Source organism: Bombina bombina, chromosome 2 (genome assembly GCF_027579735.1).
Source record: "Bombina bombina isolate aBomBom1 chromosome 2, aBomBom1.pri, whole genome shotgun sequence".
Taxonomy (NCBI): Eukaryota; Metazoa; Chordata; class Amphibia; order Anura; family Bombinatoridae; genus Bombina; species Bombina bombina.
In genome coordinates this window covers 570,660,062-570,681,560 of record NC_069500.1, presented here as the reverse complement: position 1 = coordinate 570,681,560, position 21,499 = coordinate 570,660,062, and the positions used below count along the sequence as shown (strand labels likewise).

At 42.7% G+C, this 21,499-nt stretch overlaps 1 protein-coding gene across 1 annotated transcript in view; it reads right to left on the bottom strand.

Annotated features, from left to right (window-relative positions):
- Positions 1–21,499, bottom strand: part of GKAP1 (G kinase anchoring protein 1) — a 264,594-nt gene that overhangs the window by 36,455 nt on the left and 206,640 nt on the right. The window lies entirely within an intron of this gene.

Genomic DNA, 21,499 nt, shown 5'->3' with positions numbered 1-21,499 from the left:
GAAATCTGTCCCTTCAGGGAACTTGCAGATAATCCTTTTTCCAATCCTTCTTGAAGGAAGGATAGAATCCTAGGAATCTTAACCTTGTCCCAAGGGAATCCTTTAGATTCACACCAACAGATATATTTTTTCCAAATTTTGTGGTAAATCTTTCTAGTTACAGGCTTTCTGGCCTGAACAAGAGTATCGATAACAGAATCTGAGAACCCTCGCTTCGATAAGATCAAGCGTTCAATCTCCAAGCAGTCAGCTGGAGTGAAACCAGATTCGGATGTTCGAACGGACCCTGAACAAGAAGGTCTCGTCTCAAAGGTAGCTTCCAAGGTGGAGCCGATGACATATTCACCAGATCTGCATACCAAGTCCTGCGTGGCCACGCAGGAGCTATCAAGATCACCGACGCCCTCTCCTGATTGATCCTGGCTACCAGCCTGGGGATGAGAGGAAACGGCGGGAACACATAAGCTAGTTTGAAGGTCCAAGGTGCTACTAGTGCATCCACTAGAGCCGCCTTGGGATCCCTGGATCTGGACCCGTAGCAAGGAACTTTGAAGTTCTGACGAGAGGCCATCAGATCCATGTCTGGAATGCCCCACAGCTGAGTGACTTGGGCAAAGATTTCCGGATGGAGTTCCCACTCCCCCGGATGCAATGTCTGACGACTCAGAAAATCCGCTTCCCAATTTTCCACTCCTGGGATGTGGATAGCAGACAGGTGGCAGGAGTGAGACTCCGCCCATAGAATGATTTTGGTCACTTCTTCCATCGCCAGGGAACTCCTTGTTCCCCCCTGATGGTTGATGTACGCAACAGTTGTCATGTTGTCTGATTGAAACCGTATGAACTTGGCCCTCGCTAGCTGAGGCCAAGCCTTGAGAGCATTGAATATCGCTCTCAGTTCCAGAATATTTATCGGTAGAAGAGATTCTTCCCGAGACCAAAGACCCTGAGCTTTCAGGGATCCCCAGACCGCGCCCCAGCCCATCAGACTGGCGTCGGTCGTGACAATGACCCACTCTGGTCTGCGGAATGTCATCCCTCGTGACAGGTTGTCCAGGGACAGCCACCAACGGAGTGAGTCTCTGGTCCTCTGATTTACTTGTATCTTTGGAGACAAGTCTGTATAGTCCCCATTCCACTGACTGAGCATGCACAGTTGTAATGGTCTTAGATGAATGCGCGCAAAAGGAACTATGTCCATTGCCGCTACCATCAACCCGATCACTTCCATGCACTGAGCTATGGAAGGAAGAGGAACGGAATGAAGTATCCGACAAGAGTCTAGAAGTTTTGTTTTTCTGGCCTCTGTCAGAAAAATCCTCATTTCTAAGGAGTCTATTATTGTTCCCAAGAAGGGAACCCTTGTTGACGGAGATAGAGAACTCTTTTCCACGTTCACTTTCCATCCGTGAGATCTGAGAAAGGCCAGGACAATGTCCGTGTGAGCCTTTGCTTGAGGAAGGGACGACGCTTGAATCAGAATGTCGTCCAAGTAAGGTACTACAGCAATGCCCCTTGGTCTTAGCACAGCTAGAAGGGACCCTAGTACCTTTGTGAAAATCCTTGGAGCAGTGGCTAATCCGAAAGGAAGCGCCACGAACTGGTAATGTTTGTCCAGGAATGCGAACCTCAGGAACCGATGATGTTCCTTGTGGATAGGAATATGTAGATACGCATCCTTTAAATCCACCGTGGTCATGAATTGACCTTCCTGGATGGAAGGAAGAATAGTTCGAATGGTTTCCATCTTGAACGATGGAACCTTGAGAAACTTGTTTAAGATCTTGAGATCTAAGATTGGTCTGAACGTTCCCTCTTTTTTGGGAACTATAAACAGATTGGAGTAGAACCCCATCCCTTGTTCTCTTAATGGAACAGGATGAATCACTCCCATTTTTAACAGGTCTTCTACACAATGTAAGAATGCCTGTCTTTTTATGTGGTCTGAAGACAACTGAGACCTGTGGAACCTCCCCCTTGGGGGAAGTCCCTTGAATTCCAGAAGATAACCTTGGGAGACTATTTCTAGCGCCCAAGGATCCAGAACATCTCTTGCCCAAGCCTGAGCGAAGAGAGAGAGTCTGCCCCCCACCAGATCCGGTCCCGGATCGGGGGCCAACATTTCATGCTGTCTTGGTAGCAGTGGCAGGTTTCTTGGCCTGCTTTCCCTTGTTCCAGCCTTGCATTGGTCTCCAGGCTGGCTTGGCTTGAGAAGTATTACCCTCTTGCTTAGAGGACGTAGCACTTTGGGCTGGTCCGTTTCTACGAAAGGGACGAAAATTAGGTTTATTTTTTGCCTTGAAAGGCCGATCCTGAGGAAGGGCGTGGCCCTTACCCCCAGTGATATCAGAGATAATCTCTTTCAAGTCAGGGCCAAACAGCGTTTTCCCCTTGAAAGGAATGTTAAGTAGCTTGTTCTTGGAAGACGCATCAGCCGACCAAGATTTCAACCAAAGCGCTCTGCGCGCCACAATAGCAAACCCAGAATTCTTAGCCGCTAACCTAGCCAATTGCAAAGTGGCGTCTAGGGTGAAAGAATTAGCCAATTTGAGAGCATTGATTCTGTCCATAATCTCCTCAAAAGGAGGAGAATCACTATCGACCGCCTTTATCAGCTCATCGAACCAGAAACATGCGGCTGTAGCGACAGGGACAATGCATGAAATTGGTTGTAGAAGGTAACCCTGCTGAACAAACATCTTTTTAAGCAAACCTTCTAATTTTTTATCCATAGGATCTTTGAAAGCACAACTATCCTCTATGGGTATAGTGGTGCGTTTGTTTAAAGTGGAAACCGCTCCCTCGACCTTGGGGACTGTCTGCCATAAGTCCTTTCTGGGGTCGACCATAGGAAACAATTTTTTAAATATGGGGGGAGGGACGAAAGGAATACCGGGCCTTTCCCATTCTTTATTAACAATGTCCGCCACCCGCTTGGGTATAGGAAAAGCTTCTGGGAGCCCCGGCACCTCTAGGAACTTGTCCATTTTACATAGTTTCTCTGGGATGACCAACTTGTCACAATCATCCAGAGTGGATAATACCTCCTTAAGCAGAATGCGGAGATGTTCCAACTTAAATTTAAATGCAATCACATCAGGTTCAGCTTGTTGAGAAATGTTCCCTGAATCAGTAATTTCTCCCTCAGACAAAACCTCCCTGGCCCCATCAGACTGGGTTAGGGGCCCTTCAGAAATATCATTATCAGCGTCGTCATGCTCTTCAGTATCTAAAACAGAGCAGTCGCGCTTACGCTGATAAGTGTTCATTTTGGCTAAAATGTTTTTGACAGAATTATCCATTACAGCCGTTAATTGTTGCATAGTAAGGAGTATTGGCGCGCTAGATGTACTAGGGGCCTCCTGAGTGGGCAAGACTCGTGTAGACGAAGGAGGGAATGATGCAGTACCATGCTTACTCCCCTCACTTGAGGAATCATCTTGGGCATCATTGTCATTGTCACATAAATCACATTTATTTAAATGAATAGGAATTCTGGCTTCCCCACATTCAGAACACAGTCTATCTGGTAGTTCAGACATGTTAAACAGGCATAAACTTGATAACAAAGTACAAAAAACGTTTTAAAATAAAACCGTTACTGTCACTTTAAATTTTAAACTGAACACACTTTATTACTGCAATTGCGAAAAAACATGAAGGAATTGTTCAAAATTCACCAAATTTTCACCACAGTGTCTTAAAGCCTTAAAAGTATTGCACACCAAATTTGGAAGCTTTAACCCTTAAAATAACGGAACCGGAGCCGTTTTGAACTTTAACCCCTTTACAGTCCCTGGTATCTGCTTTGCTGAGACCCAACCAAGCCCCAAGGGGAATACGATACCAAATGACGCCTTCAGAAAGTCTTTTCTAAGTAACAGAGCTCCTCTCACATGCGACTGCATGCCATGCCTCTCAAAAACAAGTGCGCAACACCGGCGCGAAAATGAGGCTCTGCCTATGCTTTGGGAAAGCCCCTAAAGAATAAGGTGTCTAAAACAGTGCCTGCCGAATTATTATATCAAAATACCCAGATAAAATGATTCCTCAAGGCTAAATATGTGTTAATAATGAATCGATTTAGCCCAGAAAAAGTCTACAGTCTTAATAAGCCCTATTTTGAAGCCCTTATTTACGATCGTAATAAACATGGCTTACCGGATCCCATAGGGAAAATGACAGCTTCCAGCATTACATCGTCTTGTTAGAATGTGTCATACCTCAAGCAGCAAGAGACTGCTCACTGTTCCCCCAACTGAAGTTAATTGCTCTCAACAGTCCTGTGTGGAACAGCCATGGATTTTAGTGACGGTTGCTAAAATCATTTTCCTCATACAAACAGAAATCTTCATCTCTTTTCTGTTTCTGAGTAAATAGTACATACCAGCACTATTTCAAAATAACAAACTCTTGATTGAATAATAAAAAACTACAGTTAAACACTAAAAAACTCTAAGCCATCTCCGTGGAGATGTTGCCTGTACAACGGCAAAGAGAATGACTGGGGTAGGCGGAGCCTAGGAGGGATCATGTGACCAGCTTTGCTGGGCTCTTTGCCATTTCCTGTTGGGGAAGAGAATATCCCACAAGTAAGGATGACGCCGTGGACCGGACACACCTATGTTGGAGAAATAAAATATGGTTGCATAAGTGTGCACACCCTTAAACTAATACTTTGTTGAAGCACCTTTTGATTTTATTACAGCACTCAGTCTTTTTGGGTATGAGTCTATCAGCATGGCACATTTTGACTTGGCAAGATTTGCCCACTCTTCTTTGAAAAACACTCAAAATCTGTCAGATTGTGAGGGCATCTCCTGTGCACAGCCCTCTTCAGATCACCCCACAGATTTTCAATCTGATTCAGGTCTGGGCTCTGGCTGGGCCATTCCAAAACTTTATTCTTCTTCTGGTGAAGCCATTCCTTTGTTGATTTGGATGTATGCTTTGGGTCGTTGTCATGTTGAAAGATGAAGTTCCTCTTTATGTTCAGCTTTCTAGCAGAAGTCAGGGTTTTGTGCCAATATTGACTGGTATTTAGAACTGTTTATAATTCCATCTAGCTTAACTAAGGCCCCAGTTCCAGCTGAAGAAAAACAGCCCCAAAGCATGATGCTGCCACCACCATGCTTCACTGTGGGTATGGTGTTCTTTTGGTGATGTGCAGTGTTGTTTTTGCGCCAAACATATCTTTTGGAATAATGGCCAAAAAGTTCAACCTTGGTTTCATCAGAACATAACACCTTTTCCCACATGCTTTTGGGAGACTTCAGATGTGTTTTTGCAAAATGTAGCCTGGCTTGGATGTTTTTCTTCGTAAGAAAAGGCTTTCGTCTTGCCACTCTACCCCATAGCCCAGACATATGAAGAATAAGTGAGAATGTTGTCACATGTACCACACAGCCAGTACTTGCCAGATATTCCTGCAGCTCCTTTAATGTTGCTGTAGGCCTCTTGGTAGCCTCCCAGACCAGTTTTCTTCTCGTCTTTTCATTTTGGAGGGACGTCCAGTTCTTGGTAATGTCACTGTTGTGCCATATGTTCTCCACTTGATGATGACTGTCTTCACTGTGTTCCATGGTATATCTAATGCCTTGGAAATTCTTTTGTACCCTTCTCCTGACTGATACCTTTTAACAATGAGATCCCTCTGATGCTCTGGAAGCTCTCTGTGGACCATGGCTTTTGCTGTGGGATGCGACTAAGAAAATTTCAGGAAAGACCAACTAGAGCAGTTGAACTTTATTTGGGGTTAATCAGAGGCACTTTAAATGATGGCAGGTGTATGCCGACTCCTATTTAACATGATTTTGAATGTGATTGCTTAATTCTGAACACGGCTACATCCCCAGTTATAAGAGTGTGCACACTTATGCACATTATTTTAGGTTTTTTGTTTTCTTCCCTAAACCTAAAATATTTCAGTTTGTTTTTCAATTGAGTTGTACAGTTTATAGGTCACATTAAAGGTGGAAAAAGCTCTGAAATGATTTATCTTTGTCTAATTTTTTTACATTACAGAAACCTGACATTTTAACAGGGGTGTGTAGACTTTTTATATCCATGGTATGTATGTATGTGTGTGTATATATATATATATATATATATATATATATATCACAAAAAGAGAAGGCACTCGCTGGGTCTTATCTGTAGTATCTTTAATTAGCGACGTTTCGGGGGTTATCCCTGTTTTCAATCAAACAAACCGAATAACAACAGTGCACATGTACTTGGGGATAAGACCCATTAGGCGCTGCTGACACTGCGTCCGGTTGCCATGGTTACGGATGTTACGTAACGCAACCTGAAAGGGAGGAGACACTTCTGGGAACGCCGTCGGCAGCGTCGCATTGGATTGCCAAGGGTTTGCTTGTTATATATCACGGGTGAGTACACTGTTATTATTCGGTTTCTTTGTTTGAAAACTGGGGTAACCCCCGAAAAGTCACTAATTAAAGATACTACAGATAAGACCCAGCGAGTGTCTTCTCTTTTTTATGTTATATTGTGCACTGGAGTGCACCCTGGGCACTACTGACGGACTGATTCCTCAATATATACCTGGAGTGCTTTACCATTTGAGATATATATATATATATATATATAACTTCCATGTGTGTCTGCACTCACAATGCAATAAGGACATCAACCAGGGTGCTAAGTTAGGTATATCAATAGTCAAATATAGAAAAGGACTGCACTCACTGGATTTAGTATATAAAATAAAACATTTTTATTAAGGTGACGTTTCGGGGTACGCAGACCCCTTCCTCAGACCAGACAACAGTGCAACTAAACAGTGTGCAATATAAAGCAACTAAGCCCCGCCCATCAAAAATTAGTGAAATTGCGCCAAAACACATGTAACTATGGCAACAAGTGAATCACTTAATTAACAGTGTGATATTTAAACACTGTACAATTGAGCAAACAATATATGTACATATAGTAAATATAATTAAAACATGAAAGAAAAACAGAATTTATGTTTACCTGATAAATTTCTTTCTCCAACGGTGTGTCCGGTCCACGGCGTCATCCTTACTTGTGGGATATTCTCTTCCCCAACAGGAAATGGCAAAGAGCCCAGCAAAGCTGGTCACATGATCCCTCCTAGGCTCCGCCTACCCCAGTCATTCGACCGACGTTAAGGAGGAATAATAGCATAGGAGAAACCATATGGTACCGTGGTGACTGTAGTTAAAGAAAATAAATTATCAGACCTGATTAAAAAACCAGGGCGGGCCGTGGACCGGACACACCGTTGGAGAAAGAAATTTATCAGGTAAACATAAATTCTGTTTTCTCCAACATAGGTGTGTCCGGTCCACGGCGTCATCCTTACTTGTGGGAACCAATACCAAAGCTTTAGGACACGGATGAAGGGAGGGAGCAAATCAGGTCACCTAAATGGAAGGCACCACGGCTTGCAAAACCTTTCTCCCAAAAATAGCCTCAGAAGAAGCAAAAGTATCAAACTTGTAAAATTTGGTAAAAGTGTGCAGTGAAGACCAAGTCGCTGCCCTACATATCTGATCAACAGAAGCCTCGTTCTTGAAGGCCCATGTGGAAGCCACAGCCCTAGTGGAATGAGCTGTGATTCTTTCGGGAGGCTGCCGTCCGGCAGTCTCGTAAGCCAATCTGATGATGCTTTTAATCCAAAAAGAGAGAGAGGTAGAAGTTGCTTTTTGACCTCTCCTTTTACCTGAATAAACAACAAACAAGGAAGATGTTTGTCTAAAATCCTTTGTAGCATCTAAATAGAATTTTAGAGCGCGAACAACATCCAAATTGTGCAACAAGCGTTCCTTCTTTGAAACTGGTTTCGGACACAGAGAAGGTACGATAATCTCCTGGTTAATGTTTTTGTTAGAAACAACTTTTGGAAGAAAACCAGGTTTAGTACGTAAAACCACCTTATCTGCATGGAACACCAGATAAGGAGGAGAACACTGCAGAGCAGATAATTCTGAAACTCTTCTAGCAGAAGAAATTGCAACTTAAAACAAAACTTTCCAAGATAATAACTTAATATCAACGGAATGTAAGGGTTCAAACGGAACCCCCTGAAGAACTGAAAGAACTAAATTTAGACTCCAAGGAGGAGTCAAAGGTTTGTAAACAGGCTTGATTCTAACCAGAGCCTGAACAAAGGCTTGAACATCTGGCACAGCTGCCAGTTTTTTGTGAAGTAACACCGACAAGGCAGAAATCTGTCCCTTCAGGGAACTTGCCGATAATCCTTTTTCCAATCCTTCTTGTAGAAAGGATAGAATCCTAGGAATCTTAACCTTGTCCCAAGGGAATCCTTTAGATTCACACCAACAGATATATTTTTTCCAAATTTTGTGGTAAATCTTTCTAGTTACAGGCTTTCTGGCCTGAACAAGAGTATCGATAACAGAATCTGAGAAACCTCGCTTCGATAAAATCAAGCGTTCAATCTCCAAGCAGTCAGCTGGAGTGAAACCAGATTCGGATGTTCGAACGGACCCTGAACAAGAAGGTCTCGTCTCAAAGGTAGCTTCCAAGGTGGAGCCGATGACATATTCACCAGATCTGCATACCAAGTCCTGCGTGGCCACGCAGGAGCTATCAAGATCACCGACGCCCTCTCCTGATTGATCCTGGCTACCAGCCTGGGGATGAGAGGAAACGGCGGGAACACATAAGCTAGTTTGAAGGTCCAAGGTGCTACTAGTGCATCCACTAGAGCCGCCTTGGGATCCCTGGATCTGGACCCGTAGCAAGGAACTTTGAAGTTCTGACGAGAGGCCATCAGATCCATGTCTGGAATGCCCCATAGTTGAGTGACTTGGGCAAAGATTTCCGGATGGAGTTCCCACTCCCCCGGATGCAATGTCTGACGACTCAGAAAATCCGCTTCCCAATTTTCCACTCCCGGGATGTGGATAGCAGACAGGTGGCAGGAGTGAGACTCCGCCCATAGAATAATCTTGGTCACTTCTTCCATCGCTAGGGAACTCCTTGTTCCCCCCTGATGGTTGATGTACGCAACAGTCGTCATGTTGTCTGATTGAAACCGAATGAACTTGGTCCTCGCTAGCTGAGGCCAAGCCTTGAGAGCATTGAATATCGCTCTCAGTTCCAGAATATTTATCGGTAGAAGAGATTCTTCCCGAGACCAAAGACCCTGAGCTTTCAGGGATCCCCAGACCGCGCCCCAGCCCATCAGACTGGCGTCGGTCGTGACAATGACCCACTCTGGTCTGCGGAATGTCATCCCTCGTGACAGGTTGTCCAGGGACAGCCACCAACGGAGTGAGTCTCTGGTCCTCTGATTTACTTGTATCTTTGGAGACAAGTCTGTATAGTCCCCATTCCACTGACTGAGCATGCACAGTTGTAATGGTCTTAGATGAATGCGCACAAAAGGAACTATGTCCATTGCCGCTACCATCAACCCGATCACTTCCATGCACTGAGCTACGGAAGGAAGAGGAACGGAATGAAGTATCCGACAAGAGTCCAGAAGCTTTGTCTTTCTGGCCTCTGTTAGAAAAATCCTCATTTCTGAGGAGTCTATAATTGTTCCCAAGAAGGGGACCCTTGTTGACGGGGATAGAGAACTCTTTTCCACGTTCACTTTCCAGCCGTGAGATCTGAGAAAGGCCAGGACGATGTCCGTGTGAGCCTTTGCTCGAGGGAGGGACGACGCTTGAATCAGAATGTCGTCCAGGTAAGGTACTACTGCAATGCCCCTTGGTCTTAGTACCGCTAGAAGGGACCCTAGTACCTTTGTGAAAATCCTTGGAGCAGTGGCTAATCCGAAAGGAAGCGCCACAAACTGGTAATGTTTGTCCAGGAATGCAAACCTTAGGAACCGATGATGTTCCTTGTGGATAGGAATATGTAGATACGCATCCTTTAAATCCACCGTGGTCATGAATTGACCTTCCTGGATGGAGGGAAGGATAGTTCGAATGGTTTCCATCTTGAACGATGGGACCCTGAGAAATTTGTTTAAGATCTTGAGATCTAAGATTGGTCTGAACGTTCCCTCTTTTTTGGGAACTATGAACAGATTGGAGTAGAACCCCATCCCTTGTTCTCTTAATGGAACAGGATGAATCACTCCCATTTTTAACAGGTCTTCTACACAATGTAAGAACGCCTGTCTTTTTATGTGGTCTGAAGACAACTGAGACCTGTGGAACCTCCCCCTTGGGGGAAGTCCCTTGAATTCCAGAAGATAACCCTGGGAGACTATTTCTAGCGCCCAAGGATCCAGAACATCTCTTGCCCAAGCCTGAGCGAAGAGAGAGAGTCTGCCCCCCACCAGATCCGGTCCCGGATCGGGGGCCAATATTTCATGCTGTCTTGGTAGCAGTGACAGGTTTCTTGGCCTGCTTTCCCTTGTTCCAGCCTTGCATTGGTCTCCAAGCTGGCTTGGCTTGAGAAGTATTACCCTCTTGCTTAGAGGACGTAGCACTTTGGGCTGGTCCGTTTTTACGAAAGGGACGAAAATTAGGTCTATTTTTTGCCTTGAAAGGCCTATCCTGAGGAAGGGCGTGGCCCTTACCCCCAGTGATATCAGAGATAATCTCTTTCAAGTCAGGGCCAAACAGCGTTTTCCCCTTGAAAGGAATGTTTAGTAACTTGTTCTTGGAAGACGCATCAGCCGACCAAGATTTCAACCAAAGCGCTCTGCGCGCCACAATAGCAAACCCAGAATTCTTAGCCGCTAACCTAGCCACTTGCAAAGTGGCGTCTAGAGTGAAAGAATTAGCCAATTTGAGAGCATTGATTCTGTCCATAATCTCCTCATAAGGAGGAGAATCACTATCGAGCACCTTAATCAGTTCATCAAACCAGAAATATGCAGCTGTAGTGACAGGGACAATGCATGAAATGGGTTGTAGAAGGTAACCCTGCTGAACAAACATCTTTTTAAGCAAACCTTCTAATTTTTTATCCATAGGATCTTTGAAAGCACAACTATCCTCTATGGGTATAGTGGTGCGTTTGTTTAAAGTAGAAACCGCTCCCTCGACCTTGGGGACTGACTGCCATAAGTCCTTTCTGGGGTCGACCATAGGAAACAATTTTTTAAATATGGGGGGAGGGACGAAAGGAATACCGGGCCTTTCCCATTCTTTATTAACAATGTCCGCCACCCGCTTGGGTATAGGAAAAGCTTCTGGGAGCCCCGGCACCTCTAGGAACTTGTCCATTTTACATAGTTTCTCTGGAATGACCAACTTTTCACAATCATCCAGAGTGGATAATACCTCCTTAAGCAAAATGCGGAGATGTTCCAACTTAAATTTAAATGTAATCACATCAGATTCAGCCTGATGAGAAATGTTCCCTGAATCAGTAATTTCTCCCTCAGACAAAACCTCCCTGGCCCCCTCAAATTGGATTAGGGGCCCTTCAGAGATATTAATATCAGCGTCGTCATGCTCTTCAGTAACTAAAACAGAGCAGCCACGCTTACGCTGACAAGGGTTCATTTTGGCTAAAATGTTTTTGACAGAATTATCCATTACAGCCGTTAATTGTTGCATAGTAAGGAGTATTGGCGCGCTAGATGTACTAGGGGCCTCCTGAGTGGGCAAGACTCGTGTAGACGAAGGAGGGAATGATGCAGTACCATGCTTACTCCCCTCACTTGAGGAATCATCTTGGGCATCATTGTCATTATCACATAAATCACATTTATTTAAATGAATAGGAATTCTGGCTTCCCCACATTCAGAACACAGTCTATCTGGTAGTTCAGACATGTTAAACAGGCATAAACTTGATAAGAAAGTACAAAAAACGTTTTAAAATAAAACCGTTACTGTCACTTTAAATTTTAAACTGAACACACTTTGTTACTGCAATTGCGAAAAAACATGAAGGAATTGTTCAAAAATCACCAAATTTTCACCACAGTGTCTTAAAGCCTTAAAAATATTGCACACCAAATTTGGAAGCTTTAACCCTTAAAATAACGGAACCGGAGCCGTTATAAGCTTTAACCCCTTTACAGTCCCTGGTATCTGCTTTGCTGAGACCCAACCAAGCCCAAAGGGGAATACGATACCAAATGACGCCTTCAGAAAGTCTTTTCTAAGTATCAGAGCTCCTCTCACATGCGACTGCATGCCATGCCTCTCAAAAACAAGTGCGCCACACCGGCGCGAAAATGAGACTCTGCTTATGCTTTGGGAAAGCCCCTAAGAAATAAGGTGTCTAATACAGTGCCTGCCGATATTATTATATCAAAATACCCAGATAAAATGATTCCTCAAGTCTAAATATGTGCTAATAATGAATCGATTTAGCCCAGAAAAGTCTACAGTCTAAATAAGCCCTTGTAAAGCCCTTATTTACGATCGTAATAAATATGGCTTACCGGATCCCATAGGGAAAATGACAGCTTCCAGCATTACATCGTCTTGTTAGAATGTGTCATACCTCAAGCAGCAAGAGACTGCACACTGTTCCCCCAACTGAAGTTAATTGCTCTCAACAGTCCTGTGTGGAACAGCCATGGATTTTAGTTACGGTTGCTAAAATCATTTTCCTCATACAAACAGAAATCTTCATCTCTTTTCTGTTTCTGAGTAAATAGTACATACCAGCACTATTTCAAAATAACAAACTCTTGATTGAATAATAAAAAACTACAGTTAAACACTAAAAAACTCTAAGCCATCTCCGTGGAGATGTTGCCTGTACAACGGCAAAGAGAATGACTGGGGTAGGCGGAGCCTAGGAGGGATCATGTGACCAGCTTTGCTGGGCTCTTTGCCATTTCCTGTTGGGGAAGAGAATATCCCACAAGTAAGGATGACGCCGTGGACCGGACACACCTATGTTGGAGAAAAATTATTAAGATAAATAATAAAGGTAAAACATATAAGCTACACCAGAGTAGAATGTGGTATAAAAATGGCGATAAATGTGTAATCAGGCATAGCAAGAAAAAGAACAGGAACAGAAAAAAGTGTAATGGTGCATATCAGACACAGGATACATGATGGCTAAAAAACAGGGGAATATAGCACTACATAGTAGTGCTATATTGCCCTGTTTTTTAGCCATCATGTACACACTTGCAGTGGCTATTTACTACCCTTTTGATGTCTATACAGGCACGCATCTGTGCTCGCCCCAGCAGCAGCGGTTAGAAGCAGTCTGCTGTCATCCGCTTTCACTCTCTGTCTTGATACACCCCCTTGATGACGTCAGGCGGCTATGCAAATTAGCCATGCGTTCTGACACCATTACCTGGACTGTGTTGATCCGTGCCTGTTTCACAGTTTCTAACAGGTACATTTTTTGGCTTTAGCTTCTTCCTTGCAATACGCCTGATTCGCACATACAATATAAACAGCGTCTCATACTAAGTAAGTCTATTAGTGGCTACGTGTTCCCCTGTAACTTGAATGCCTATTTTATGCGGTTTACACTCCCAGTAACATTACTGACAAATCTTTGTACACGTTGCATACTATCGTTTAGGCTTATAGGTCAGTGGTTTAGTTATGGCTCTTTTTCTGTATAGAGTTAATCTCATGATGGTATTTAATATGCTTATGATAGATCGTTATCCTGTGTCTGATATGCACCATTACACTTTTTTCTGTTCCTGTTCTTTTTCTTGCTATGCCTGATTACACATTTATCGACATTTTTATACCACATTCTACTCTGCTTGAGATACATTACTTTCTGATGACTATATGTGTCCTAGATATGATGATTTATTTTTGTTGACCCCATTTTTGTGAACATCATTTATCCCTATAGCTATGACTGTTTTTGGTAGCATTTTCAGTATTTCACACACAACACCTTAGGTGGGCACATGAGTTTCTGTGGGTGCACCAACAGGTTTTTGAGGTGTAGCTTATATGTTTTACCTTTATTATTTATCTTAATGATTTTTTCTTTCATGTTTTAATTATATTTACTATATGTACATATATTGTTTGCTCAATTGTACAGTATTTAAATATCACACTGTTAATTAAGTGATTCACTTGTTGCCATGGTTACATATGTTTTGGCGCAATTTCACTAATTGTTTGATGGGCGGGGCTTAGTTGCACTGTTGTCTGGTCTGAGGAAGGGGTCTGCATACCCCGAAACATCACCTTAATAAATGTTTTTTATTTTATATACTAAATCCAGTGAGTGCAGTCCTTTTCTATATTTGACTATATATACACAAAATTTATGCTTACCGGATACATTTATTTCTTCCAGATATGGTGAGTCCACAGGTTCATCTTAATTGCTGTTGGGAATATCAGGAGGCAGGCAAAGAGCACCACAGTAAAACTGATAAGTATCACTCCCTTCCCCACAACCCCCAGTCATTTGACCGAAAGGAAATGGAGAAAGGAGAGTTACAAGGTGCCGAGGTGTCTAAGGTTTAGTCAAAAACTCTTATAAAAAAACAAAAAGGGTGGGTCCGTGGACTCACCATATCTGGAAGAAATAAATTTATCAGATAAGCATAAATTTTGTTTTCTTCCTAAGATATGGTAAGTCCACGGGTTCATCTTAATTACAGTTGGGAACAAATAACCAAGCTAGAGGACACAGATGAATAGGGGGGGGGGGGTAAAAACAAGCATGCCTAAACAGAAGGCACCGCCACTTGAAGAACCTTTCTCCCAAAAACCGCTTCAGCAAAGGCAAAAGTATGTAAAGAAGACCAAATTTGCTCCATGGAAGCTTCATTTTTAAAAGCCCAAGAGGACGCAAAAGCCCTGGTGGAATGAGTCGTAATTCTCTCTGGAGGTTGCTTACCAGCATACTCATATGCTAGACAAATCACACTTCGAAATCAAAGAAAGAGTAGAAGCAGTAGCTTTCTGACCTCTACGTTTCCCAGAAAAAACAAACAAAAATAGCAGAAGACTTGCGAAAATCCTTAGTCGCCTCCAAATAGAATTTAAGAGCACGAACCACATCCAAATTGTGCAACAGACGTTATTTAACAGAAGAAGGCTTCGGACACAAACAAGCATGCCTAAACGGAAGACACGGCCGCTTGAAGAACCTTTCTCCCAAAAGCCGCCTCAGCAGAGGCAAAAGTATAAAATCTGTAAAATTTGGAAAAAGTATGTAAAGACCACCAAATTGCAAGCTTGCAAATTTGCTCCATGGAAGCTTCATTTTTAAAAGCCCAAGAAGACGCAACAGCCCTGGTGGAATGAGTCGTAATTCTCTCTGGAGGTTGCTTACCAGCAGACTCATATGCTAGACGAATCACACTTCGCAATCACAGAAAGAGTTGAAGCAGCAGCAGCTTTTTGACCCAGAAAAACAAACAAAAATAGCAGAAGACTTGCGAAAATCCTTAGTCGCCTCCAAATAGAATTTAAGAGCACAAACCACATCCAAATTGTGCAACAGACGTTCTTTAACAGAAGAAGGCTTCGGACATAGAGACGGAACAACGATCTCCTGATTAAAGGGACAGTCTACCATAGAATTGTTATTGTTTTAAAAGATAGATAATCCCTTTATTACCCATTCCCCAGTTTTGCATAACCAACACAGTTATATTAATATACTTTTTACCTCTGTGATTACCTTGTATCTAAGAACCTTCTTTCAGCCCCCTGATCACATGACTGACTGTTTATTATCTATTGTCTTGCATTTAGCATTGTGTTGTGCTAAATCTTAAATAACCCCCTGTGCCTGAACACAGTGTTATCTATATGGCCCACGTGTATGTTTAGTTTAAACTAAGAATACCAAGAGAAAAAGGAAAATTTGATGATTAAAGTAAATTGGAAAGTTGATTAAAATTAAAAGTCCTATCTGAATAATGAAAGTTTAATTTTGACTAGACTGTCCCTTTAATATTTTTTGTAGAAACAACCTTAGGAAGGAAACCTAACTTAGTACGAAGGACCGCCTTATCCGCATGAAAAATAAGATAAGGAGAATCAAACTGCAAAGCTGAGAGTGCAGAGACTCTCTGAGCAGAAGAAATAGCCAAAAGAAATAAAACCTTCCAAGATAACAACTTAATGTCTATGGAATGCATTGGCTCAAACGGAGCCTGCTGCAAAACTTTAAAAACAAGGTTAAGGCTCCAAGGCAGAGCAACAGATTTAAAAACAACCCGATTCTGACCAAGGCCTGACCAAATGATTGTACGTCTGGCACATCTGCCAAACGTTTATGTAACAAAACAGATAAAGCCGAAATCTCACCCTTTAAGTGCTAACAGATAACCCTTTCTCCAGACTCTCCTGGAGAAAAGACAAAATTCTTGGAATTCTAACCCTACTCCAAGAGTAGCCCTTGGATTCACACCAATAAAGAGATTTCTGCCATATCTTATGGTAAATCTTTTGAGTAACAGGCTTAAAAGCCTGAATCATGGTTTCAATGACCGACTCAGAGAACCCACGAAATCAAGCATTCAATCTTCAGGCAGCCAGCTTCAGAGAAACAAGATTTGGATGAAGGAAGTGACCCTGAAGTAGAAGGTCCTTCCCTCAAGGGTAGTCTCCACGGAGTTAGAGAAGATATCTCCACTAGATCTGCATACCAGATCTTTCGAGGCCAAGCCGGAGCAATTATAATCACTGATGCTCTCTCCTGTTTGAGCAATTACTTGTGGAAGCAGAGCAAACAGAGGGAATAGGTATGCCATCCTGAAGTTCCAAGGAACTGCCAACGCATTTATCAGAAAGGCCTGAGGACCCCTCGACCTGGAACCGTACTTTGGAAGCTTGGCGTTCTGTCGAGATGCCATCAGATCCGATTTCGGTACCACCCCATTTGATGGTTAACCTGGAGAACACATCCGGATGGAGTTCCCACTCCCCGGGGTGAAATGTCTGCCTGCTCAGGAAATCGGTTTTCCAGTTCTCCACTCCTGGAATGTGGATGGCAGACAGCAACTGTGAGCTTCTGCCCACTGAATGATCCGAGCCACCTCCTTCATGGCTAAGAAACTCAAGAGTTCCCCCCTGGTGGTTGATGTAAGCCACTGAGGTTATGTTGTGTGACTGGAATCTGATGAATTGGGCTAAAGACAGTTGGGGCCAAGCCATCAGAGCGTTGTAAAAAGTTCTCAACTCCAGAATGTTAATAAGGAGAGCGGACTCCTCCAGGCCTTTAAGGAGTCCCAGACTGCTCCCCAGACCAATAGGCTGGCATCCGTGGTCACAATCACTCAGGAAGGGCTTCCGAAAGCAGGTGCCTTAAGACAGGTGCTCCTGAGAGATCCACCACGGGAGTCTTTCGTCTCCTGATCTAGAACTATCTTCTGAGATAGGTCCGCTTAATCTCCATTCCATTGTCTGAGCATGCACAACTGTAGAGCTCTTAGATGAAATTTAGCAAAGGGGACAATGTCCATTGAAGCCACCATCAGGCCAATTACTTCCATACATTGCGCTACTGAAGGATGCACAGCAGACTGAAGTACCGGCAAGAGGAAAGAATCTTTGCTTTTCTGACCTCTGTCAGAAAAATCTTCATCAGAAAGGAATCTATTATTGTCCCTAAGAAAACTACCCTTGTAGCTGGAACCAGGGAGCTTTCCTCCAAATTCACTTTCCATCCGTGAGAACGGAGAAAAGACAACATCTCCGTGTGAGATTCTGCTTGAGGAAAAGATGGCGCTTGAACCAATATGTTATCCAAATAGGGAGCCACAGCAATTCCCCTGGAAAGGATAACAGCCAAGAGGGCCCGAGAACCTTTGAGAATATTCTGGGAGCTGAGCAAGGCCAAAACGGAAGAGCCACGAACTGGAAGTGCTTGTCGAGAAAAGCAAACCTCAGAAACTTGTGATGATCTCTGTGAATGGGAATATGCAAGTACGCATCCTTTAGATCTATGGTCGTCATGAATTGACCCTCTTGTATTAAAGGAAGAATGGTACGAATAGTCTCCATCTTGAAGGATGGGACTCTGAGGAATTTGTTTAGACATTTCAGGTCTAGAATGGGACGGAAGGTTCCCTCCTTCTTGGGTACCACAAACAAGTTTGAGTAAAACCTATTGGAACTGGGACAATCACTCCCAGAGAAGAGAGATCATGAACGCATTTCAAGAACACCTCTCTTTTTATCTGGTCTGCTGATAGTCTTGACAGGTGGAACCTGCCCCTGGGAGGGCAAGCTTTCAATTCCAACTTGTAACCCTGGGAAACTATGTCCACAGCCCAGGGGTCTGGAATGTCTCATCCAGATCTGAGACAGCCTGCCCCCTACTTGATCCAAGCCTGAATCGGGGGCAAACCCTACATGCTGACTTAGAGTCCGCCTCTGGTTTCTTAGACTGCTTTCCCTTACCCCAAGACTGATTTGGTTTCCAGGAAGGCTTGTTATGGTCCTGTTTTGACGAGAAAGAGGATGGTTTTCCTCTAAAGTTTTGAAAGGAACAAAATTACTCTGACAACCCTTGGGTCTGGCCTTCTTATCTTGAGGCAGAAAAGACCCCTTCCCGCCTGTAATATCAGAAATTATTTTAGCTAACCCAGGTCCAAACAAGGTATTCCCCTTGTAAGGAAGCGCCAGAAGCTTGACCTCTGAAGAAACATCGGCTGACCAAGACTTCAGCCATAATGCCCTTCTGGCTAAGACTGCGAAACTAGAAGCCTTAGCTCCCAGTCTAAGGACCTGTAGAACAGCATCCACTATAAAGGAATTGGCTAGCTTAATAGCCTTAATCCTATCCTGAATCTCGTCTAAAGGAGTCTCTTCCTGAAGAGAGTCAGACAATGTGACAAACCAATAAGTTGCTGCACTAATCACTGTGGCGATACATACCACAGGTTGCCATTGCAGGCCTAAATTAATATAAATCTTTTTCAAGTAGGTCTCCATCTTTTTGTCCATTGGATCCTTGAAAGAGCAACTATTCTCAATAGGAATAGTGGTTCTCTTAGCAAGAGTAGAAATGGCCCCTTCAACCTTGGGAACCATATACCAAGGATCCTTGATAAAAGTCTCCACCGGAAACATCTTCTTAAAAACAGGAGATGGAGTAAAAGCCACTTCTGGCTTCTCCCATTCCTGTGTTATGATCTCCTTAGCACGATCTGGCACAGGAAAGACTTCCAAAGAGGAAGGGACATCAAAAAAACTATTAACTTTACTAGATTTTTTAGGAGTGACTACGACAGGAGTATCAGTCATCCAAGGTAGCTAAAACCTCCTTTAACAGTACTCGAAGGTGTTGAAGCTTGAATCTGAAGGAAACTCATTCATAGTCAGAAAAAGGAATTAAACTGTCTGAATCTGAAATCTCACCTTCAGAATGAGATTCATCCTCATATCTATGAGGAACCTGTGACTCAGAACTTGGAACAGATACCTTACTATCTGAATTCTTAAGTTTTCTCTTACACTTTCCCTGAATCCTAGGAAATTCAGCTAAAGCTACAGATAACAACGAGGATACCTGTGCAGCAATATCTGCCTTTAAAACACTCCACTGGGAGTTAGAGAGGAACCACAGGACGTGAGATGCCATAGAGGCTTGGGACGAAATAGGAGATGGCCCTGGTAATACCTGGACAGCATCCTCCTGAGAGAGATTAGGCTCCACATTGAAAAATGTATCTTTTCCCTGTAATGTCTGTTTGACACAGGAGGAACAAAGCAGCATGGGTGCTGAAATTTGTGCATTTAAACGCAACAAACAGGGGTTCAACTGAACATAGTCCTGATCCATGTCAGACATGATTGTTCAACACTCCACACAGACCTCAGAGGTCATAAGCAAATCATTTATCTGCTGAGTTTTTGTAATTCAAGTGCTATGAGAAAAACGTGAGTGCTATCGCTCTGACTAAACCTCCCTCCACACTTTACCACCACCGCGTAGCAAGAATTCCTCCTCCAACTTCGTAGACCACGCTAGAGAAGATGGAAACCCCGTTGCAAACGGAATTTAGAGGAAAGGCTGATCACGTGATCGGATGGAAGAGAGGTGCACTAATTTTTGTCCCAAATAAATTAGCAAGGTAGTGTAGCTTTTAAACCTAAGTGCACATATCTCTCCACCTGGAAGAAAAGCACTTACCTGCTCTGCTGTCCGGCATGTAGACAGTCCCTAGGTATAGAAGGACACAACTCCACACAGAGACTTAGAACAAAGGCAGATAAAGTAACTGACTTTGGTATCCCATACTAGGGCAGCAATGTTGAGAAAAACTCAGCAAGCACCTCTTTGCAAGTTCCCAACTGCTTTAAAGCCACCACAGCTCAACTACAAAGACTAACATGGGATACGGCTATACCCTAAAAACTTGCTAGAAGTTAAATCAATCTTCTCATCAGACACCTAAACTTTACTTCCGCCATGCACAAAAGGCAAAGAGAATGACTGCGGGTTGTGGGTAAGGGAGTGATACTTAACAGTTTTACAGTAGTGCTCTTTGCCTCCTCCTGCTGGCCAGGAGTGATATTCCCAACAGTAATTAAGATGAACCCGTAGACTCACCATATCTTAGGAAGAAATAAATATATATATATTTTAGGGCTGCAACAACTAATCGGTAAGATTGATCATAAAAATAGTTGTCAAAGAATCTCATTATCAATTAGGTGGTCAGTATTAGTTGGTTAATTGCACAGCACCAGCTGCTTCAATCCGATGAGCTCCTGCACATGGTATTGTGCAAACATTTTTTTTTTCTATCCGATTAATCGGATGATTATTGTCCGATTAATCGGATAGAAAAAAGATTAAAAAAAATAAATTAAATTTTTTTGCACAATCTTAGTTGCAGTAGATCATCAGATTAAAGCAGCTGGTGCTGTGCAATTGATCAACTAATCGCTGACCACCTAATTGATGAGATTTGTTGACAACTATTTTTATGATCAAACTTACCGATTAGTTGTTGCAGCCCTAATATATATATATATATATATATATATATATATATATATATATATATATATATATATAAATATATATATATATATATATATATATATATATATATAAATATATATATACACACACACATATAGTATATGTTATGGGTAAAGTCAAATATAAACAAACATTACCCAAGCGGCTGTGGATAAAGCCTGATGTATGATCATAAATCCCCTTAGAGTGCAAAGTCTATGTATCAAACCTATATAGACTGCACTGTAATTCCCCCATCTTCACCATCTTTTTTGCCTGTGACTGAGGGTTTAAGGGGGCAAAGCCTTTCTTGACATTCTACCCCCAGGCGGAGGCAAAATAAATAGTATACATGGGGGAATTACAGTACATCGGGCTTTACCCACAGCCGCTTGGGTAATGTCCGTTTTATTTTACCCGGATTTCTTACTTTACAGGTAACACACATTATATATATATATATATATATATATATATATATATATATATATATATATATATATATATAAATATATATATAAATACTTAGGCAGTCCACTTTAACTATATTTTGCAATTAAGAGTTTATAGAAAGTTATTAGCAAGCAGTAATTAAAAGGGTTTTAAAATATACTGTAAAATAAAAGGC